At 47.1% G+C, this 20,673-nt stretch overlaps 3 protein-coding genes across 5 annotated transcripts in view; 2 read left to right on the plus strand and 1 right to left on the minus strand.

Moving 5' to 3' along the window:
- LOC143422093 (RISC-loading complex subunit TARBP2) overlaps positions 1–20,673 on the plus strand; it is a 373,185-nt gene that overhangs the window by 277,762 nt on the left and 74,750 nt on the right. The window lies entirely within an intron of this gene.
- Positions 1–20,673, minus strand: part of Fhos (Formin homology 2 domain containing) — a 187,527-nt gene that overhangs the window by 161,690 nt on the left and 5,164 nt on the right. The window lies entirely within an intron of this gene.
- Positions 1–20,673, plus strand: part of LOC143422087 (2-aminoadipate transaminase) — a 129,610-nt gene that overhangs the window by 160 nt on the left and 108,777 nt on the right. The window lies entirely within an intron of this gene.

Genomic DNA, 20,673 nt, shown 5'->3' on the forward strand with positions numbered 1-20,673 from the left:
GAAATTCTCTCGAATGATTTACATCGCGAGCCGACGCGACTGCAGGAAATTGCCAGCGCAAACCAAAGACCCTTCCTTACATCGAATACCTTTCTAACTCTGAAAATAATTTCGAATGGAAGATCGAATAAAATCCAAGAGATCAGCCACGAGATCAGCTGTTAGAAATAATTTAGTGGAACGTGCCCGATAGAAGGGACAAAATCACCGTCGATGTGTCTTCCCGTACGGAATAGCTCGCGACTACTGTGCAAAGTGAAACATCGAGTCGAAGATCAGATTTCAGTCACGTTCGAAATTCGCGGGAGGACAGCCTCGTTATTTCGCGAGGGACGAAACGTCGAGCACCGTGGACAAATTGCGAGATGTTACCCGGGTGACGTCGAACGTCCCAGCGAGGCGATTTACCGAGGCGCGGTTAAAAGTGACCCACGGAACGGCCGCGATTAACCTTTCACAGGACGGGGAAATGGCGACGCGGTAGGAAAACGCGGCGTGTGAACGAGAAAGGCTGATCGTTCGGGCTGGCGCGGCGAGAAATCGAGCCGGCCGACTAGATCCGAGGAAAATATGCGAAACACGCGTCCTTCCTTGTTACCCTACAAATCCGTGACGCCTGCTCGGCGATGCCCACGGCATACGTAGCCGATTAAGATTTCACCGGGTTATTACACTCAATTAACGGTAATTGCCGACTCCGTGTATAATATAACCAGGCCGTCACGATACCCCGCGATTTCACCGGCATTCTGCCCGCGCGATTTCCGAAATTTCACCGATGGGGAATGGCGAGGACTTCCAGTCGGCAGGAACGCCAAGAATTCCTGCGTGGGACGCTGCTGTTTGATTTCCCTCGTCCGTACGCCTTGGACGACGTTTCAACCCAGGTGTACAGGTCGTAAACCACCGCGAACCGACATCGTTTCTGTTATTACCGTTTGTTCGTAAACGAAGAGGAATATTTCTGCTCGTCTTATTCCCTCTGACCAGTATACCGACTAAAATACCGAACAAAAGAATCGAATTAAATAGACATCTTACTTGTCCCACCCTATTCTCTGTGTATTAAGACACTTCATCCTCGATTAATAATTAAAAACTAATTACATTGAATAAAACACGAATGACTGTACACTCGCGTGGACGTTTGTTCGTCAAGTAACAATAAATCCGCCGTGAGACACAATAATCAACGGATGGTTGGTGAAATTCGCGCGAGTAGCTGGCCCTTTGGAAACTCGCTGCGCCATTCAACGCTCGCAGCCACTGTTTAACCGAGAGACCCTTCGCCGCTGATTCCCGTTCTCAGGGACGTTCTTCAGAATCCGCACCGGAGGGACGTGTTCAAAATCCACTCGGCCGCAGACGCGTCCCCCTTCAGCGGGGCTTCCAAGCGGCGGCTATTAACGTCGCGCGAGCTTTAAGGGTGGTCTCTTCACCGGTGTCTCCGCGTTCACGCTGCCTTCGTTCCCCTTCTCCCCCTTCTGCTCGTGTTCCTCTTCCGAGCCGCGGGCTTTCACCAAGCGAATCCAACAGGATCGTCGGGATTTTCGGATGAAACGGAGGGGCTACGATCCGTGCGAAAGACAGGGCGACGCGGAAGCGAAACTAGGGGAGAGATATATAAGAACCAGGGGGGTGGGAAATTAAGGTAATGGAAGAGAAGTGGACGCGCTGCAGCAGCCTTCTTTGTGCTCCCTAGGGTGTCGTCGAGGTACTCGATGAAAGGAGGACACACGAGGAAGGGGCGACTTATTGTTTCTAATATTTCCATTTAACTGTCGGGACAAGTTATCTTCGTAGCTACGACCAACACGATGTACATGTGTTACCTAAAGAAGTTCAGGTACATCCAAACGCTTTTCGTTTTTCGTTTAAGCAAGGGGATATTAAAAGAGAAGCGGGAACGGTGAAACTCGCAAACCAACGTCAGACGGAACATCTCAAATTAACTCCCTTTTCCTGCGCAGCCCTTAGCACTTCACCCTTCATCGCAATCTCCCTGCGTATCAACGTAACACACGCTCCAGCAGAATCGCCTGATGGGGCTTGATATTCACGCACGAATGTCAGCGTTGACGGGAATAGGGGAAGAGAATGGGGGAAAAATTGTGAAACGGAAGGGCTACGACGAAACAGCAATTCGGAGCGTCTCGCACGATCTGAGGGGAGAGAGAGAGTGGTCCACGACGCGGAGGGCGCTTCCTCGCCCTCTGAAAATATCGGCACGCTTCTTGCTCGCGCTTACGTGGCCTGGTATCGCTCGTATCGGGCGTCCCTATCAGCCAATTAGTGTAAATGAGACCGCGGATTAACAACCCGCTTCCTGTGACGCTCCGCGCCAGCACGTTTTCGTGCTCGACCGACAGGTCCGTTTCGACAATGCGTTTAGTTGGTGAGTTTGAGTACAGGTAAGAGGAGCGATGTAGAAGCTTGTCATACCATAATCTTTTACCTCTGATTTTTTTTTACAACTAGAAGTGAACAAACTTCTAAGACAGTGTACTTTGGAATTCTTCAGAGATAAAGAATTAAGTAACGAGTAGTTTAATTGAATATCGAAATCATTGGGTAAAATTGGTACAGATGATTACTACGGTGACTAGAAAATTATTAGAAACTAAGTTAACAAATAACCAATTTATCTCACGATACAATCCCTTTCGGAAATTAAACGAAAAGCGATCGGATAAAATCTTAGCTCATAAATTCCGAGTAAATCAATTATTCTCTGAAACGTTACAAATAGGTGGCTCGATAAACTGAAGATAAGAAATCTACGGTTCACTGTGGCCACGCTGTCTCTCCGATAGTTCCCTCCGCAACGGCAGATTGGCACATTTTCCACGCGTCTCTGAGTCACTGGCTGGTTACACCTGGCGCGCATCAAAATTTCCTCATCGAGACTCCGCTCCACGCTATCCGCCCGACGATCGTTGAAGAACCTCCTCCGTTTCGAAATCCAAGACGCGCCAATAGGAGGACCGTGCCAATTCCAGAATGTTCCCGCGCGGGACGGACACGGGCCCGCGATATTCTTTCGATTCGTGCTATTTCCGAATATTTAACGAGCCGCCTCGCGCGCATCGCTAGACACGCGTTGCACACATTTCGCGGGAAAACCGTGGGCTCTGGAAATAACCCGTGCCCGCTCGTTTACATCCGCCTCGAGGATTCACCGACCGCGAAGGTGTTACGTTATACACCGGCGGGGGTTAAAGCGGCGCTTCGAAAATACACGGCTGGCCGCGTCGTCATTCAGCGGCCCCCGCGAGGAACGAAAACGAAGCGGCCGTCTGCGTTCCACGGTGGCGGGAACACGTGCGAGCGCCGGGGGATGGGATCGAGGGAACAGGTACGTTTCAATTTTTTCTGATTACTTAGAGGGGAAGGTACACAGCGTGCTGGAATTGGATTGGAAATTGGAGTCGGAAGAAATGTGTATTTGAATTTCTTTTATGAGAATCGGAGACCAGCCCTTGAGACTCGCTGGGCTCCGTTCGAATGGTACGAAGTTCACTAACCTGATTTCGAGCTGCATCTACATTCGCAAGGGTAAATGAGTTAGTCTCGAATGATGGATAGTTGAAATTATACCGATTTTAGATAACAATACCAACATCGATGAAGAATCGAAGGTATCTCGATCTCGTTCGAAACTTTAAGGGTTGCTTGAAACCCCACTGCCCGAAGTCGTTTCAAATTGCCGAAATCAATTGTAGTTGTAACGAAATCGATACCACGCGAAGCACAGTGAACTGAGAAAAATCGAGCTGTTGGATAATTTTAATTGGTCTCAAAGGAAATTGCAATTTTGCGACTACCATCACTATACATTGACTCGTACTACTGATTTTCGAAAAATCCAGCGATCGCGCAAACTCGAGAAGGAAAACTGCGATTCGCGCGGGCACGCGGGTTGAACTCGATCTCATCCATGACGAGCAGACCCGCGTAACGTTAACAATGTGCTATGTACACGTACGACACCGAGTATAGCGCGGCGCGGAGGTTCACCCTCCGATTGTATCGGCGTGCAGCACATTATGCCCGTACAGAAGGCATTGTGCCGGCGATATACAGTCCGCATAATATATTCCGGGGTCTAAGAACGACGGCGAGCTCTTGCCGCCGTGAATACACGCCGCGGATCCTCGGCTGGACGGAGCGGCTCTCTACCGCAGCCAGGCGCACCAGCCACGTTTACACCGCCCCTGGTGGTTACACGAAACTGGTTATAAACCAGAGAGAAACGGCCTAACTCGCGTCGCTCGATATGTATGTGCACGGCCAGGTGATTATGAACCTGCTCGATGCGTGTACCCGAAGAATGTACCGCGCGCCGCTGTCTGTCGAGCCTCTTTACCCCCGCGCAACGCCTGTGTACTGGATCGTGTATACACGACGCCGCGTGCACCTTCTGCACCCGCATCCGCGGCCCTTGACCGCCGCGACGCGACGGATCGGGGGAGGTTTTGCTCGAGGTGCTCGAAAAAGTCCCTCCGCCTCGTAAAACGAGATATCTTCATGCGCGTGATTTCGTGGATTATGTGTACAGATCGAAGAAACATCCTTTCTCTTTCTTAAAGGGGTAGTTTAATCGTCTTCAGCTTTGTTTCTCTTCGTTCTCTAGCATCGTTCCATGAACTTGAAGATTAAGGAATTTGCTCGAAGATAAACTTCGCTTATATATCTGTTATTGTTAAGATAAATCTAAACGCAGAATGTGGTAATGTTTTTTTCCTTTTTGTAACTTAATTCGACTCGTGGCTGAATTAATTTCCGTACACTTATATGGTTAGGTAGGGTGCAAAAATAATTCCGTCTTCTCCTTAAAAACGAGTCTGGCATAGTATTTAGTGGTAAGACGCGCAACGATCCAGAAATGGCCACTCGAGCCGCGATGGAGACCGTGAACCGTGGAGGTCGACGCGGGAGGTCGCAGGACGGATTTCTTGGAACGAGTAAAACGCGACCCGCGAAACAACGATAAGAGAAAATTGGAAATTCCAACGGAAGCTTCCCGCTTTTTACAGCTCGCCGTCCCTGTACCCTCTCTCTCTCCCTCTTTCTTCCCTTTTTACGCTTTACAGGGGAGATTGCTTGGCCATCAAGCCGGCTACTCCGCTCCAAAGCTGTCCTCGAGCGTCCCGGTGTTTTCTGGCCGATTTGTTTGCCGAGCAGCAGTGAGCAAAGAAGATAGATGTAACATGTAAATGTTCCCGCACTATCTCGCGTTTTATGCTTCCTTCCCGAGGAAAAATGAAGGACCCAATATTTACGGCGAAAATATTGGAGCGGCGCGATGATGGAAAAATATGAAGTTCATAAAGTAGACTTGCGCCCGAATCGGGAATCGTAAAGTGTAGAACGTTGAACAAGTTTTACATAAAACTTACATTAACCATGCGACTGGTTTCCTCGTACAAATTTTCGTTAAACGTCTATGAAGCAGTTGGCAGGGACGTGTCTTAATTGAAGAATTTAGTTAATATTTCAGTCGTTCAATTCTGCGAGATCGATCATTTCCGACTTCTCTCCTCTGAGAGTTTCACTTTTCTTTTTACGTTCAAATGGACGAAGTCAACATTGATAAATTAGATAATAATGCAACAAGTTGTTAAGTCCTTTTCTATCATTTATATCATTCGGTGTACCAAAGCAATCGAACGGCGTAAAACAGCGCACGGAATACACTCGGCACGATCCTACTGGGAACTTTCTCTGCCGTTTATCGTTTCAAGCGCGTTATTAGCGAAGGAAAAATCTTTCTTACATTTGCGAGATTATTTCACGATTATTTCACGCACCGTGGCCTTCGAGTAACTCAAGGTTTCTAAAGAGCGAAAGCTATTTAAACAGACGAGAATCAATAGAGCTATTATCCAATACTGTATTTACAGATTCTAGCCAAAGTTTACATCACCTAGTCCTGAACGTTGTTATAGCAGAATCTGTTTCTCTGCAGCCTTGGATTATCCGGAAAGAGCAACGTAACAGCGGATGGAAAATAATAAAAATTCTGTACAGAATCAAATTCTACGAACAAATTTTAATAAGCAACGATTCTTAAAACTTTACTCTCGCGAGCGGATACTTTAACTCATTTCTATTTCCCTCTCGCGTTTGATGTTTGTACCTAATTTCTAGTCTGGAGCCAACGTTCATCACAGCACATCAGCTACCTCTTGAATATCCAATGCTGTCGTATTTGCATATAAAGAGATTCCTGGTCTCGTTAATAAACGCGAATAAACAAAGAGTATGCTTTGATATACCATTCAAACGACGATTAAAAAAGGAGTACTCGATACCACCCCCGACTTTCCAAGCTTAAAACGCAACGTCCACCTGCGAATGCGCTAGAATTAAGTATCAATTGTCGAAACGTGGAAGTAGCAAAATTTCGTTTCGCGACGGAAACGAGATAAAGCGGAGTCGATCGATCGTGGGACCTCGCCAGGAGCCGACGAAACTAATATCGACGAGAAGGTCAAGGAACACACACGTACGGCGCGGAGCTGGCTCGCCGGAAATTCCCAAGCGGAGGGGCTAACGCGAGGAGGAATTCTGACGTACTAGATCGCCCTCACCTGTTCGAGTCTCGCGTGTGTCGGTGCGATCACAGCACACGAAATCAAAACCAGTTTTCTTCTATGGAGGAGATGGCACTTCTCCCGTTCCCTGACCGTTTCGTCGATCTACGGCCTTGCACATTCGTTCCTCGCGCACACCAACGTGCACAAGCCGTTCGAGCGTGCGTACGGTCGACTCGAATTCTCTGGGATGCGGAGAATGTACGGAACAGAAAATTATTTCGCGAACCGGTGCGAAAGGTGTGACATTACTTCTCCGATTCGATCATGGAAAGTTTGTCTATTTTATTATCCATTATAAAATTAGGCTGTTTTTGTCTGGAGATACTTCTCCGGTAGATAGTTGAACGGTACTTAAAACGCGACGGCATCGCGTTCGAAAACGAGCAAATATTTTTCCGCAAACTGAACCGACTGTAAATCATATCTGCGCGCCCTATATCCGCGAGTATCCGCGTGTATCGATAGATTTGTAGTATGCATTACGCTCCGAATCCCGGAATCAAGATATACAGCTGAAATTCCACTGCAATTCCATAAAACTGGCTATGCACTTCGGTTGGTGTACCGAGAAAAACGATACAATACTCGCAAATGGAATGGTCGCAACACCGTGTCGCATGTCGCGGACAAACATTGCCTTCTGTACCCTGTTACATATACATTCCCTTCTTCGTTTTTCTATAAAAACGGCAATAACGGTAAAAGTAAAAAACTGTTCTCCCTTTCAATCTGGAAAAATTTTTCGTACTCAGATCGCAAGGTTATTAGCCAAGGTATAAACGATTTCCACGATCATTTCTATGGATTATAACATAATTCATTAGACAAAGTGGTCATTCATCCCGTTAAACATCGATTCAAGCCGTAGAGTAAAAGACAGAAGGGGAGACATTTTGAAAACGCTTTTAATTACCCACTGAAGTGACTCGCGCTCGATTCAAGTTCTTAATGAACATTGGAACGTGTTTGACAAAAGCCACGGCTATCGAGGGAGTTTTCTATTCGCGTGCTCGAACGGGCGGAATACTCGTCGCTTAATAACCGCGCGTGTGCACGCGTGTACGAACGCGTACCGAAACGCTCGAGAACGTGACGGATTTGTCGAGCGGTGGCCGACCAACCATGAGTCCGCTGTAATGAGAGACTTAAATGTTGAAACTATATAGCGGGCATGACTATTACTGAAACTCTGCGAGCCAACCTAATTACTTGTCGTTCCGTGAGCCTCTTACTAGTAAGAAGCTGAGGAACTCGAAAGCGGATTCCTGCCTCCATCGACTCCCTCTACTTGATTTGCTGCCTGCCGTCCGCTGACCTGTTTCTTTCCGCCCGGTTCCATGCAAACGTTCGTCCGCCAACGACGCTTCCAGACGCGGCGAACGCGAACCTCAACGCTTCCGTCCCAGTCACGCGGGTCTCTTTTTACCAGAAAACCGCGAACATCAACTTGGAACAGGATGACGAGAGGAATTTAAATGAAACCGAACAAAGCAATACCGTGGGTATATCTCGTTAGAGGATACTTGTGCGCCGATATTTACATGGTTTGCATGCTTGAAGATCACGAAGAGCTAATTACGTTCGCGGACGCTCGCCACGAGAAACTTCAAGATTGCTGCTCCATTTAACCGAACCGCTTCCTATTCGAGGCTGAAGTTTATCGTTGCGCCGCGCGAGTTGAATTTCGAACGCTTTCGCTCGTCACTTGATATTAAATGAGTTTGAACGTCGCGCGGGGTTGCACGCGATGCGAGATTAAAATTCCCGCCTGTGAAATTTTCTTCTTCCGTCGCCGTGAAGCTGGCGCGCTGGCAACGGCGTTCGTTATTTACGACTTTCTGTGCTCGCCGCAAATTGCCCGGTTGGCAATTATCGCGGGAATAACGAAACGAAAATGGGCTTAACTCGCCGATTAAGCGGATACAAACAGTACTATTAAGAATGTTCCTGCGAGCGACTAATGCGACGCGAATCGAGCCGCTTAATAAGTCGACCTTGATGCTCAATCACCGCGGGCGCATCGGGACGACGAAGACGAAGGAACTCGCGGCGCATCTGGTACCAGGCCGTTTAACAGGATGGCGATTTTATTGGAGCTGACGTCAGGCCTTGCTATCGACGGTGCATCAATTGTCCTTTTCAGGGGTGCTATTTTTAGAGGGTTCTTGTTAACCTCTAGCGAAACGATCCGGCGCGCCGCGATTCCGCGCGTGTAAATTTCGCCGTTGCGTAAATTACATCTCTGCCGGTACGAGCCCGTGGAAAAACATTCGACCGACGGGATAATAAATGCTAACCCCGTAGGAAACATCAGAGACGAAGACGAGCATCACGCGAGCAGCGTAGGATGTAATCCGTGGCAGAAGCCACGTGATTGTTCGCGTAAAAATAAATCGACGACGCGGCCAGTGGGATCCTCCTCTTCTTTTTTTTTATAGGAAACGAATTACAGCGTAGCTACATTATTAACCGCTGGTGTTACGTTCTTGCTATTTATAAACGTAACCGAAGACACAGTCCCGAGTCTCTAAAAAAAAATTGTTCAATTTTCCTCTGTCGAATCATCTTGGAAAGTTGGACGCTTCTCTGACACACGATGATTCAACGATCTCGAAGCGGTGTAAATTTCTAAAATCAGAGACAAGCGTGCGTCCCTCGCGTCGACTAATTACCAAACGCAGAGTCGATCCGATTTCAGTTACTCCCTCGGTTCGAACTAGCCAGCGACCATATTTCATCGTTATTTTTCACGTCGAACGAACGTGTCCGGCCGCAGCAGATACTTTCTATGATGCAGCGCGATAAATTCCACGCGCGACGTAATTTTGATACCGGGCCCGGGCTCCAATTAAATCTGCCATTAATTGTACGCGCCCCTGACGCACGCGCGCGCGCCATTTCGAATCGATTCCGCGTCGCGACGGTTCGAAAATTATCGGTTGCGCTCGTGCTAATTATAATTCGTTTCGCGGGACATTTTATCCGACGTGGGGGCGGCTGCGCGAATTGGAAATGGTAATTGGAGAGCCGAAAAGGTAGCCGCGCAGTCAGCACCGGGTTTTCCGGCACGGCGAGCACGTTTCCCTTTCGCGATTAGGCTTCACCTTCACGCTTCTGGCCGCGCGAGCGCACGCGAACCGCGCGAGCGCGCCTTGCCCGCATCAGACTCACTTTTGCGCCACTTTTTCATTGTTTCCGCCACTTCGCACGTGCACGTAGCTTCTAACAACTAGGTAGCATCGCTCGAGATCGTTGCACACAGATTAGAAATTCTTTTCTTCTAAGAGCTTGCGATCCCAGGCGAGCAAATCTCCGGAAACGAAACTTCGCTCCAGCTTCCCAGTTCGAACGGAAACGCGGTGGGGGAGGATCGTGAGGGTGCACCGCGCGCAGGAAACGAACAATCTGCCAGACGGGCTTCAGACCCCGGATTAAAGCAGCATGACGCTCCCTGACCTCGTGCACTAATTGCGTTCCCGAACTAATAACGAGACAATGCCCGCGAACGGTGTCCAAAGGCGGCCAACATCGAGCGAGGCCGGCGAACCGCGTAAAATATCCAACGAGGCCGCTTCGTCGACCGACGGACCGTGGAACGAGGGTCCGAGGAAGGTGGAACAACCCGGCCGTTTTATTGTGGGAATAAATCTTGATCGTGGCCTTATACCCCTGGCCTTGATTTGTGGAAAATTCACGGATCAACGGGAATTCCCACGATGGACGCTCGGTTGCCACGGCCACGGCTATGAAACGGGCCAGCGATGGGGTAGATTCATGGGATAATGGCAGGTTAGTCCTAAGGCCGTCCGTGTATCTCCTTGGTATATAATATATAGCTAGACTGACTCTACGACGTTTACTTCGAGCAGATTATCGACCCTTTTCGTGTTCCTACGTGTATTTTAGCTTTGCGCATTTTTATCCTGTATTTATTTCTCGAATGGGAATCAATTTTGATAATAATTATTAGATCGTACGAGAAATCTGGGGACAACAGTCTAAGTGTATTGCTCTTCGACGATATGCAAGTTGAAACGCGAATCTATGTATGACCAACTTTGCGTTTCACTTTGAATACGATGAGAAATGGATAAAATTCAATTTTCAAGCTACCGACAGCGTACAGAGCTTTGAGATAGGGGAGAGAAGTTTGTGTCTTTTCATAGTCCTTTGTAAACGAAGTAGTTCAAAGCCAACCGTTCTGCGACTCCCGATTTACTTTATGCCGGCGTGGCTGCCGCTCTGAGTGCAAAGTAGCGAAGAGACCCGGTGGGAAACTATGAAGAAAACCAATACGCAATTCCTGATACTTTCCTCCCCTTTATGGCATCCTTTCATCCGACAACTTTTTTTCAGCCAATGTTTTATTCAAATATTGACACAATGCCAGTCTGATATCGCATAGAAAAGTACCGTCTGACAGTTCCAATATATCGGATGCCCTACATTCTCCCCAATATCTCCCTCCTCGCATCCGATATGGGAAAATGTACAATTTCAGTGTTTCGAGAACTTTTACAATGGCAGGATCTCGTGGCACTGTTTGAAGAAATGTTTCGAGACTTATTAAAATCGTATCGAGCTGAGGAATCCGAGCGAAAACTTGTCCTAGCCGTTTATTGAATTCATGAATCGACAATCGGATTCTAATTAGCCGTTCGATCGGGAAAAAAGCGTGGAAAAGGGTTCCGCGTTCCTCTCGACGAGACTGTGTAAGTGGGTTAGATACTACAAATAGTTGCGTTAATTCCAGTCGAACAAAAAACGCGTTTCAAAAGAAATGTGTTCCGTTCATTGGAGCACGTCCAACATTTAAAACCGCTTTTTTATGTAACTTTTACTCGTAAACGGTTCAAGGTCGCTATATATCCATACTGCTATAACTTTGTGATCGAGTACACAAAATCGATACAATATTTCAATCGAAATGCATAAATTCCAAAATCTCACTCGAGAGGAACGAAAACTATCTCCTGATTTCGAACTTACTTCTGCATTCAACTTAGCATCAGCTACAGATCGAATAGAATTCATTAGACGCGATCATTAAAAAATCTGATCGATCTGAAACAGTGTCACAGTTGTCGTACATTTCACGAATTGAAAGCATTGATTCGCACTTATCTTTACGAAACGCCCAAGGCGCCAGTTCCGTCGAAAGCCGGCCCGAAAATGGTCGCAGCGATCATCGATCCCGCGTCGAAGCGGCGCACGAACGGGATCGTTATTACCACGGGCATGCCAGGAATAACGATTCAAGGCGGGAACCGCGCGAAAATCAGTAATTTGTAATAATTTCGCGGACGGTCCCACGGTCGCATTACCCGGCCGTAACGTTCGCCGTATATCTCTCCCTCCGTTGCTCTGCTCTTCACGGCGGCGGTCCTTCATGGACATTAATTCCGTGCAACTCGAAAATATAATGCCGTAACGCTTTTATCGGGCGAACGGTCCCACCAACCGGATCGTTCTGCTCTGCTCCCTCTTTTTCTTGCATTACCGCGGCCACCCTGCCCGTCCCCATTTCCAACCCTTTCTTTAGCCTCCTGCCGTTCGCCAGGAAGCGCGTTTTATCAATATTTATGAACGGGCCCGGGGTAAGGTCACGCAGAGGACGTTTTTTCGCGTCCAAAGATCGCGACGAGACTAACGAAACGAGTCTGATGCTTGTATCAACCACTGGATTTTAATATTCGACTCAGATATTAGCGAAAGGTGGAACCGAAATTACTATCGTCTTTTAACGTTTCTTGCATTCTACGTGTTTAGGTTAATCGAGAGCGCACGAATCTTATCTACCCGATCTTAATTTCTGCGCTGAGAAAAAGTTAGACCCTCGATGCAGTACACTTTTATTGCGGTAGCTCAGAAATGCCGCGAAGTATGCTCGCAATGGGAACGCACTAAGAAAAACCGTAACCAGGGTAATTGAACTCGACGTATGAAAATAAATATATACGCTGAAATCTATGAACAAATACACATCCCCCGCTCTTTTATCAACATCGTTTTTGACCGTTTTCCAATCAAACCCAAAACTCCCTCCGACCTCGCGTCAATCGTTCATGAAAAAAAAAAGAGATGAATCGGAGAACGCAACAAATATTTACGAGAGGCAAAGTAAATATTAAAAACCGCGATATTTGAATACCACGCGATTTCTCTCGACCGTTACTCAATGAGTTAAAATACCACACGTTCCCGTGGCCAGCCCCGACAGACGGACACGGCCAGCGCGGCAACAACCCGGCAATTTAACTCGATTCGCTCCGAAACCGAACAACGCGACGATCTCCTCGAGGGGCAAACTCGATCGAGAGACCATTCCCGACACGTTCCTCCAGAAACGAATTCCAGGATCGCGTCAAGAATCACGTTGCTGAATGAAACTGGACACTTGCGCGGACCGACTGGTACCTATACTGGGCGAGTCGGGACATTCGTGGCGGAATGCGATGAAGTCTCGTATATATATATATATGTATACCACTCGACTATAACTATAAAAGTGTCGAACGACCTGGACAACGTGGTCGATACAGGCGAAGACCACTCGACATTATTCAACCGCTTCTACACGCGGCAAATAATTCCACGAGTAATTCGTAATAACGAAGTGAAACGGTAAATCAGAGTTGGGATCGAGAAGTAAGAGTGCGATCGTCTTCCAATTTCTGCTGGCACGGTTTCCAGTTGTCCAAACGATACAAGAGGATCGCATGAAACTCCGAAATAGCCGTATCATCGTTGCCCCGCAATTGTGGCGAGAGAAAAATCTGAACCGCAAGTTACGCCGGCTGACATCCAAGCCCGCGTCATAAAAGTGCTCGCAGTAAATCAATTTAACCCGTGGGAACGCGCGGGACCCGGCCAAGTTCCGGCCAATTTCCGTGGGAATCGTTGTTTACAATTTCGACGCAACGGCCGGGTCGAAACAACGTTTTGCGAGATTACTTTTCTTCGTTACGCCGAAAACTTCGGCCACGCCGTCCACTGAACTTCTGGCCGGCTCGGATACGGGCTTCCGCTCGGTTGGCACCCGGGGACGCGAAATAAGGGTGAAGTCAGGGAAGAACCGTGAAAAGCGAGCCTGGCGGAAAGTTAAGACGCGTTCTTCGCTCGCCGTTCCCGGACAATCGCCGCCCCAACCTTCGCCAAGGGGTTCAGATCCCAGCACCCTAGTTTTTTCTTACTTCATATCCACTCTCTCTTGGTCTTATCCGCCTCTTTTCTTCGCCAATTTTCGACGAGAAATTGGTCACTTTACAATTTTAATATCTTATATCTTGCGCAGGTATCCCATTCAATTCTCTATGTTTTTTTTTTTTTATTAATTAGAGGCATGTTCTTAGTTGTTCACTAGTGAATAATCTAGCAGAAAATAAGCTATTCTTTTAAAGCAAACACTTACAGCTAAAACGCCTTCCATAAACTTGTAACATAAATTTACCCCTTGTGCACGTATAGCTTTCAGAACTCCAAAACTTTATTACTTCTTCGAACGGTAGCAGAAAACTTTTGAAATACCTTTTATTCGGAGGAAGAACTCCTAGAGTATAGTAGAAAAATGCCGTTTCATTTCACTTTCTCCTACTTTGATTTTCGTTTATTCCGCTCTGCTCCATTAATCGCGCGTTCGACTTGTTATCCCTTTTCGCCGCTGTACAAATCACGACAGCGAGCCTATCGATGTCATATCGGAGTATATCATTTTTGCGCAACGCGTGATATTTATTTCCGCCATCCGAACGGCTTCTTCGGTCCATTAAATCGACCGACCCGTCCTTCTACGAGATATCGTGGAACGATGATGGAGCGGTGACTACGCGAACGCGATGCAGAGAGCTCGATCGGTCCCGCGCAGTAGGAAACGATTGTTCCGTTGAAAGATCGTTCGTAAACGACGCGTTGATCCATTTTGCAACGTTTGTTTTAGCTTCTGCTTCCTTTCGTTACGTTTTTCCTCGACTCGCCCCGACAACAATGACTTTTCTAACGACCCTGCGACGGCTAAGAATAGAGATACGATTTTTAGATAGATCCGGCAGACGAAGCTCAGAGGAACACTATTCGCGTCCGTCTGTTCGCGTCGAATGGGCCCGTTGTTTAACGCTGGGTTCGAATCAAAGATATTTGGGTCAAATTTTATAAATACTTTCGACACGTCGTCCATATGAGATACGTCGCTGTAAAATTTCGAGCGAATATCGCGTGTAATTTATAGCTTTACTGTTATTCGGGTCTTGTTAATTTTCTCGTTAAAATTTGCTTGTTCCGTATTGCTTTCATCGAAACATCTAAGAAAACTTCTGCCAATTTATAACAGAGTAGAACGATCCAATAATTTTCAATCTCGTCGATACATGCCCGAGCGAATCCACCAGAAATCCCAGTGAACAATTAATCTCCTCGAAATATCGCGTATAACCCGTGTTAAAAATCCATCAACCGAACCCATTAATCTCATTGTCACACGCAATCACCGCCTCGAATCAATTTTTATTACCCAGATTAGTCCCATCCATCCATTAGCTGCACCCATTCGAACCGTTTCCCCCCTCGCAGCCTCTGATATAACGCCATGCCCGGAAAGGATCTTAGCCGTGCGTTAAACCATCCCACCACGGATTGTCGTAACATTTAATACCCTGGCTGGTGTTAAATACCAGATAAATTAAAACGAATACGTCGGTTAACGAATAATTCCGTTCTCCTCTTAATTCCTGTTACGATCGTTTATTTACAGCCACGTGTACGCGCTGGAGACGGAAAACTGAGTCATGAAAATTTCTAAGTCGGGTGATGACAAACACTCGTGCACGTTTACTGATCGTAGAGAATATTCGTGGAGCTTTGTCAACAATTGTTCTCACTGCACGCTTCGTGGATATTCTTTATTTCTGAAGGAGATTCACGAACTCGCTCAATTTAACAAAAATTGCCATTCTCGTTTAATCCACTCCCTCGCGTCCAATTTAATTTCACGCGTCGCTATAATAAAGTATCTTGCTCGAAAACGTTGGCGAGAATTTGCAAGGGTTTGCGCTCGCGCGTGATAAAGTACGCCTCCAGTGGTCACTTGAGACGTACACACATTCGTAAACCACTTCCGCGACCAGTGGATACGTGGCTTAACGCTCTACAACCGCTTACGAACATAACTTTACGGTCGTGTCTTCGTATGGTATCGATAGGAGGTACTTCAAATGAAATTTATTGTCTGCGGACGTTCAGTGAAAGTCCAAGAGTACAGCCTTCAACAACAGGCACCCATTGCGGGGGATGATAAAAGTTGCTCGCTAATACATGGCCCTTTATATTAAAATAAAATCATTCTCGCACATTCCAATGATAATTCATACTACTTCCAGTACCTTCAGAAGCAATAATCTCATAATATCAATGTTCGCCAACTTTAAATTAATTTACCCTACTCAACGAACCAAAATCGGCGGAACAAGAAAGTGATCACTCTGACGAGCTTTATCTTTAACAACACTAAGCACTACTTATTTTATCCAATATTTGAATCATCACAGGCAAAATAGACGAATCGAACCATTAACGAATGATAACGAGAACTAAAGCTAGAGCACACGTGTGCTCTACAAAAATCTTTACCAGCGAACATATAACGGACCCAATACGCTCTCGACGAAGATCCATGTAACGAGAGTGTCTGACAAACGTTCGTCAGAGTTGTCCCTAACTTGTCGACATCTCTAAATGCTCGCGATCGTTCGCGAGCGTCCACGCTGCACGCGCGGCTTAACGACACGGTTTCATAGGTCGACGCTTGTGAAAAAGCGGGGAAGAAGGCGAGTGAAAGAGAGAAAAAGGGGAGAGGAAATATCGAGAGAATCCTCGGGGACGGGTGGGTCCCAATGCCCCCATGGTGATTTACGTCTCTTTCTGGTATCGTTATTCGGTGGCACGACGGCACCAACGGTGCACTTCGCAGTCCATTGCCGTGCGGCACGATAAGCCGGTCGGCCATAAAACCGAAATTTCGCAGCCTCCCAAGTATAACGCCGCCATAAATCGCAATCGTAACTCTCCATTACCATTCAATAGGAATGCGCCGAGGGGGTGAGGCGAGAGTGCGGCGAGGGGTGGAGAAGGGAAGAGAGGAAAGAAAGAAAGAAAGAAAGAAAAAAAAAGGGAACAGATCGACCAGGGGACCGTTGCGTCGGCACTGATCTTCGCCGAACGAGACGAGCACGCTCTATTTGGCATAAAATCGAGCGAGACCGCGCTCTTGACACGTTACGCGCTCCGTTGAACGCTGGAATGCGCCCCTCGTCCAATTAATTCTGATATTACGCAACGCGGATACCCGCCTCTCGTTCGCGAAAAGGCTGATTCTCGCGAATACGCAATTCTAGCGAGGTTCAAGCACTTTGGTGACCGTGACTCGGATGTTTCATTCCCGGTATGCCGATGATTGTTCGTGCACGCGATGGCGCTTCGCGTTTCAATCGATTTAAAAGTACGCTGGTTGTTGTGATCCACGATTGGGATATTTTTACATATTTTTTTTTTTTTAGTGAAGCAAGTCAGTCTTTTAATTTTCATCTTACGACGGTCAAGGGTTAATTGTTCAATCGTCAACTGTATGGATACGAACAGAAACAATTGCGGAGGCACAGTGGAAAATCGAAAAGAGAACAGGCTCTTTTGAAGTCGAAAGATTGAACGCGCTACGTGAATGCAATATATTACTCTATTAAGTAGTCAAGGACTTAAGCTCGTTAGAGCAAACTACTGTAACAAATTGAATTATACTGCAGTGACCAACTAGGCGACTAACTGGCCGAACTTTCCATATAAATATGCGTCGCTGGCTACCAAGTAATTATCTATATAAAGTATCCGAATATGCCCGCGCATAAATACGCCAGCAGAATGTAATAATTATCCCGTTCGACGTATTGAAAACGGTTCTTGTTTCAGGGATATCGAAGCGATTTATAATTCTTGCCTCGAGCGCGTATCCATTATTATCGTAGCAAAAAAAAAAGAGGGAAAAAAATGTACGCGTTCTCTTTTCGTTTAGAAATCTGATTCCAAACTTCGGATCGTTATGCTATCCCGAATTCCCACAGCCTATAAATCCTAACGGATGAATATTTATACTGCAGGTAAATGTTCATACGCGAGTGAAAAGGGAAAACTCGGGTGGTAATATTTTATCGCGTGTCACGGGCAGCCATTACGAATTTATTACGAGCATCTGTTACCATCGACGAATCTGCGGATCAACAGCCACGTTCGATAAAAATATTCAGCAGAGATACCAGAACCTTCCCATAAATTTCTCGCTGTAATTATTCGAGCGAGACTGCTCCTCAAAACGCTCTTAAATTAATTAACGTCCGATAAACAACCATCGCGTATAGACCTCGAAATATCCGATTGACAACTGGAAAGATAAATCTTCCCACCATCGCGATATAATGATTATCAAAGCAAGCATCTAATCTCACAGTGACGTCAATGATAGATCGAAGGAGACACGTTCCGATTTTTAATCGATCTTACTGTTCGCGATTAGAAAGCAAATATGCGCGCGTAGGGAAACTACTGGAAGCTCCTCGACATCGTTCGAAGCGAGATGAACGCAAAATGAAAGGGATCGAATCGGTATATAATTTCTCCCATAAAGTACCTACATCATACAGTCGAACGATACGCTAAAGAGGCAGCGATGACTCGGACAAGCCACTATCGTACGTCACGATCCAATGCGTAAAAGGTGAAAAGCGTCGATCACGGTGAAAGCAAAATGATCGGTCGATCTTTTCAAGTAGCCGTCCTAGGCTCCGTTCGATCGTAGATCAAGATGTTTATCGTTCCTCGTTAAAAATCGCGGCGGCGGTCGCGCGAACACGCGTAAATTCACCGGCGCGTCTCGTTACATTTTCCGCGGAATAAATTCGAGGGAATGCGCGCTATAAATTCCGCGCTACCGAGTACAGGCCTCGCTCGTAAATTCGTGGCTACGGCACTGGTTTAGCATACACACGCGACAGAACGCGCGATGGTAAAGAGGATTTTTACGAAAGGGGACGTCAAAGAATATAAAAGGCAGTTCGCTGCCGCCTCCTGGGAACGTCGGTGTACCAAATATTTATGCGTAGCCACCGTTTTACCCGATAAAATAACGATCCGCCGTTTAATAAGCCGAGGATGCTCAGCGCTTCCGTGCGCCGCGGCAAGAACCTCCTCGAGCGACGCTCAAAGGACGAAAAAGTAAGTAAGAAACGAGGTTCGACGCGCGGCTAGCTCGTTTAGCTTAACAGATCTGGCAATCGTTGAATCCTGTTAACAGTCGTCTTACTAAAGGCGAGCGATCATCGAATGATACATTAGAGGGCAAAACGAACGCGTTACATTCGTCCGACAAATTGCGATTACGCAATTTTGTCGACAACGATCGCGGGATATTATTTTAATAGGAAGATCGAAACGAGAGACTAATTTCTAAATCACCATCGCGAGCAATGGTATAATCGAAGTCGCAGCTTCGTAGGTGACGCTCGAGGACTGACATTGGTTGGCTCGTTCGATCCTCGGCTCACGGATCGCGTCCGAGGGAACTTCCATCGGTCGGATCGCGGACTTTTTTGCAGCGCGGCTGAACCGGTCCGCTTTAAATGCATCGTGAAGCTGCGTCAAGGATGCCTTTGGAAAGGGCGAGGCCGAATTTAACCGCAGCAAAGGACAGGTAAAGGAGTTACACGGAAAGAACCCAGCCAGCAGCGTTCGCGAGATAACCGGTACACTGGCGCACGGATGCCTATAGGTACATAATGCCTGGGCCCGTGTATTATGTGCATACATATACACGTATATACGGTGGTACTTTTTATTCCTTTTTCCGTCAGAGTAACGCTTCCCGGTCCCGTTATGTCGGCGAACTGCCGAAGGAGGGTCCAAAGAGAACCGACCAGCATCTTGCGGGACGCTCGAATCTTTCAGAAGCACCAGGCCTTGTCCGAAACGACTTTAAAATTAACCGCGTCGTAATTTCCGCCCGATAGAATCTTTTTGACGTATCGTCGCGGGTCGAGAGAACGCGGAGGGAGAAAATTGTCCCATGAAAATGAACAGGACGACGAAGAGGGTTCGAATCTATCGAGCCATTGGCAACTGATCATCTTCCTTGACGATTGTTTGCCAAGAGTAGCGTGGTTTAGCAAAACGTGAAACAAAAATGTTCTTTAGCTCGTGATGGAAAGTCTGTACGTGTATTATACCGGGTATACCTACTGGAGAATACAAGCACACGTCCAGAGTGCTCCGATAGGTAACGTATAAAATCTTATACCGCATTGCGCAAGAATTCTAACAGATTCCTCGGTAGCAACAGCGGGAAACGATGATGGGACTGGAGTTACGGTCGATATCTCGATCGACTAATCGTGCACAAGCATTCAGCGAAAACAGGAATATATGTTACATAAAGAGCTGATTAAAGAAGTTAGCGTACGATATCGAAATATTCGCACGTGCACACATTGAAAATGCGAAGTGGCTGAATATTACTGTATCGAGCACAGTAACGGAGCAGACAACAATCACGCGCACCACTTCAAGCGTTATCGTTAACGAATATTAGATGCTCGCCGATGTATGAACGCTTTTTTCGATCGCCGTGCGCGAGGAACGATCCTTGCAACATCGTATCGTCGCTCCCTCGCCATCAGCCCACGAAAGGCGTGAAGCTCGATCCGATCTAGCCAATATCCGCGAACCTGAGGCGCGTATCCCTCCCGTTGAATGCATAGAAAACAATCGTTGCAACACAATTCCGCGATTCGTTCGCCGTCATCCCAGAAAAGGCGAGCCGTAGCCGCAAAAAGCCGCGGCTAACAGCAGAAAATCGGCGAAGCGTCAGGCGTAACGAGGATCACGGGTGTCGTAACGCGGTAAATATGATCGGTGAAAGTTCATGCAAGTTAATCTGGAGGACGTCACGTCGGTGGATTGGCGTTTTCGAGCCGGGGTACGGATCCGTGGCCCGGGACAGGTCGTGTGGCCGGCTACGGTGAATGCGGAAGGAATAGCGCGC

This window comes from Xylocopa sonorina, chromosome 3, assembly GCF_050948175.1.
Source record: "Xylocopa sonorina isolate GNS202 chromosome 3, iyXylSono1_principal, whole genome shotgun sequence".
In the NCBI taxonomy this organism is placed as follows: Eukaryota; Metazoa; Arthropoda; class Insecta; order Hymenoptera; family Apidae; genus Xylocopa; species Xylocopa sonorina.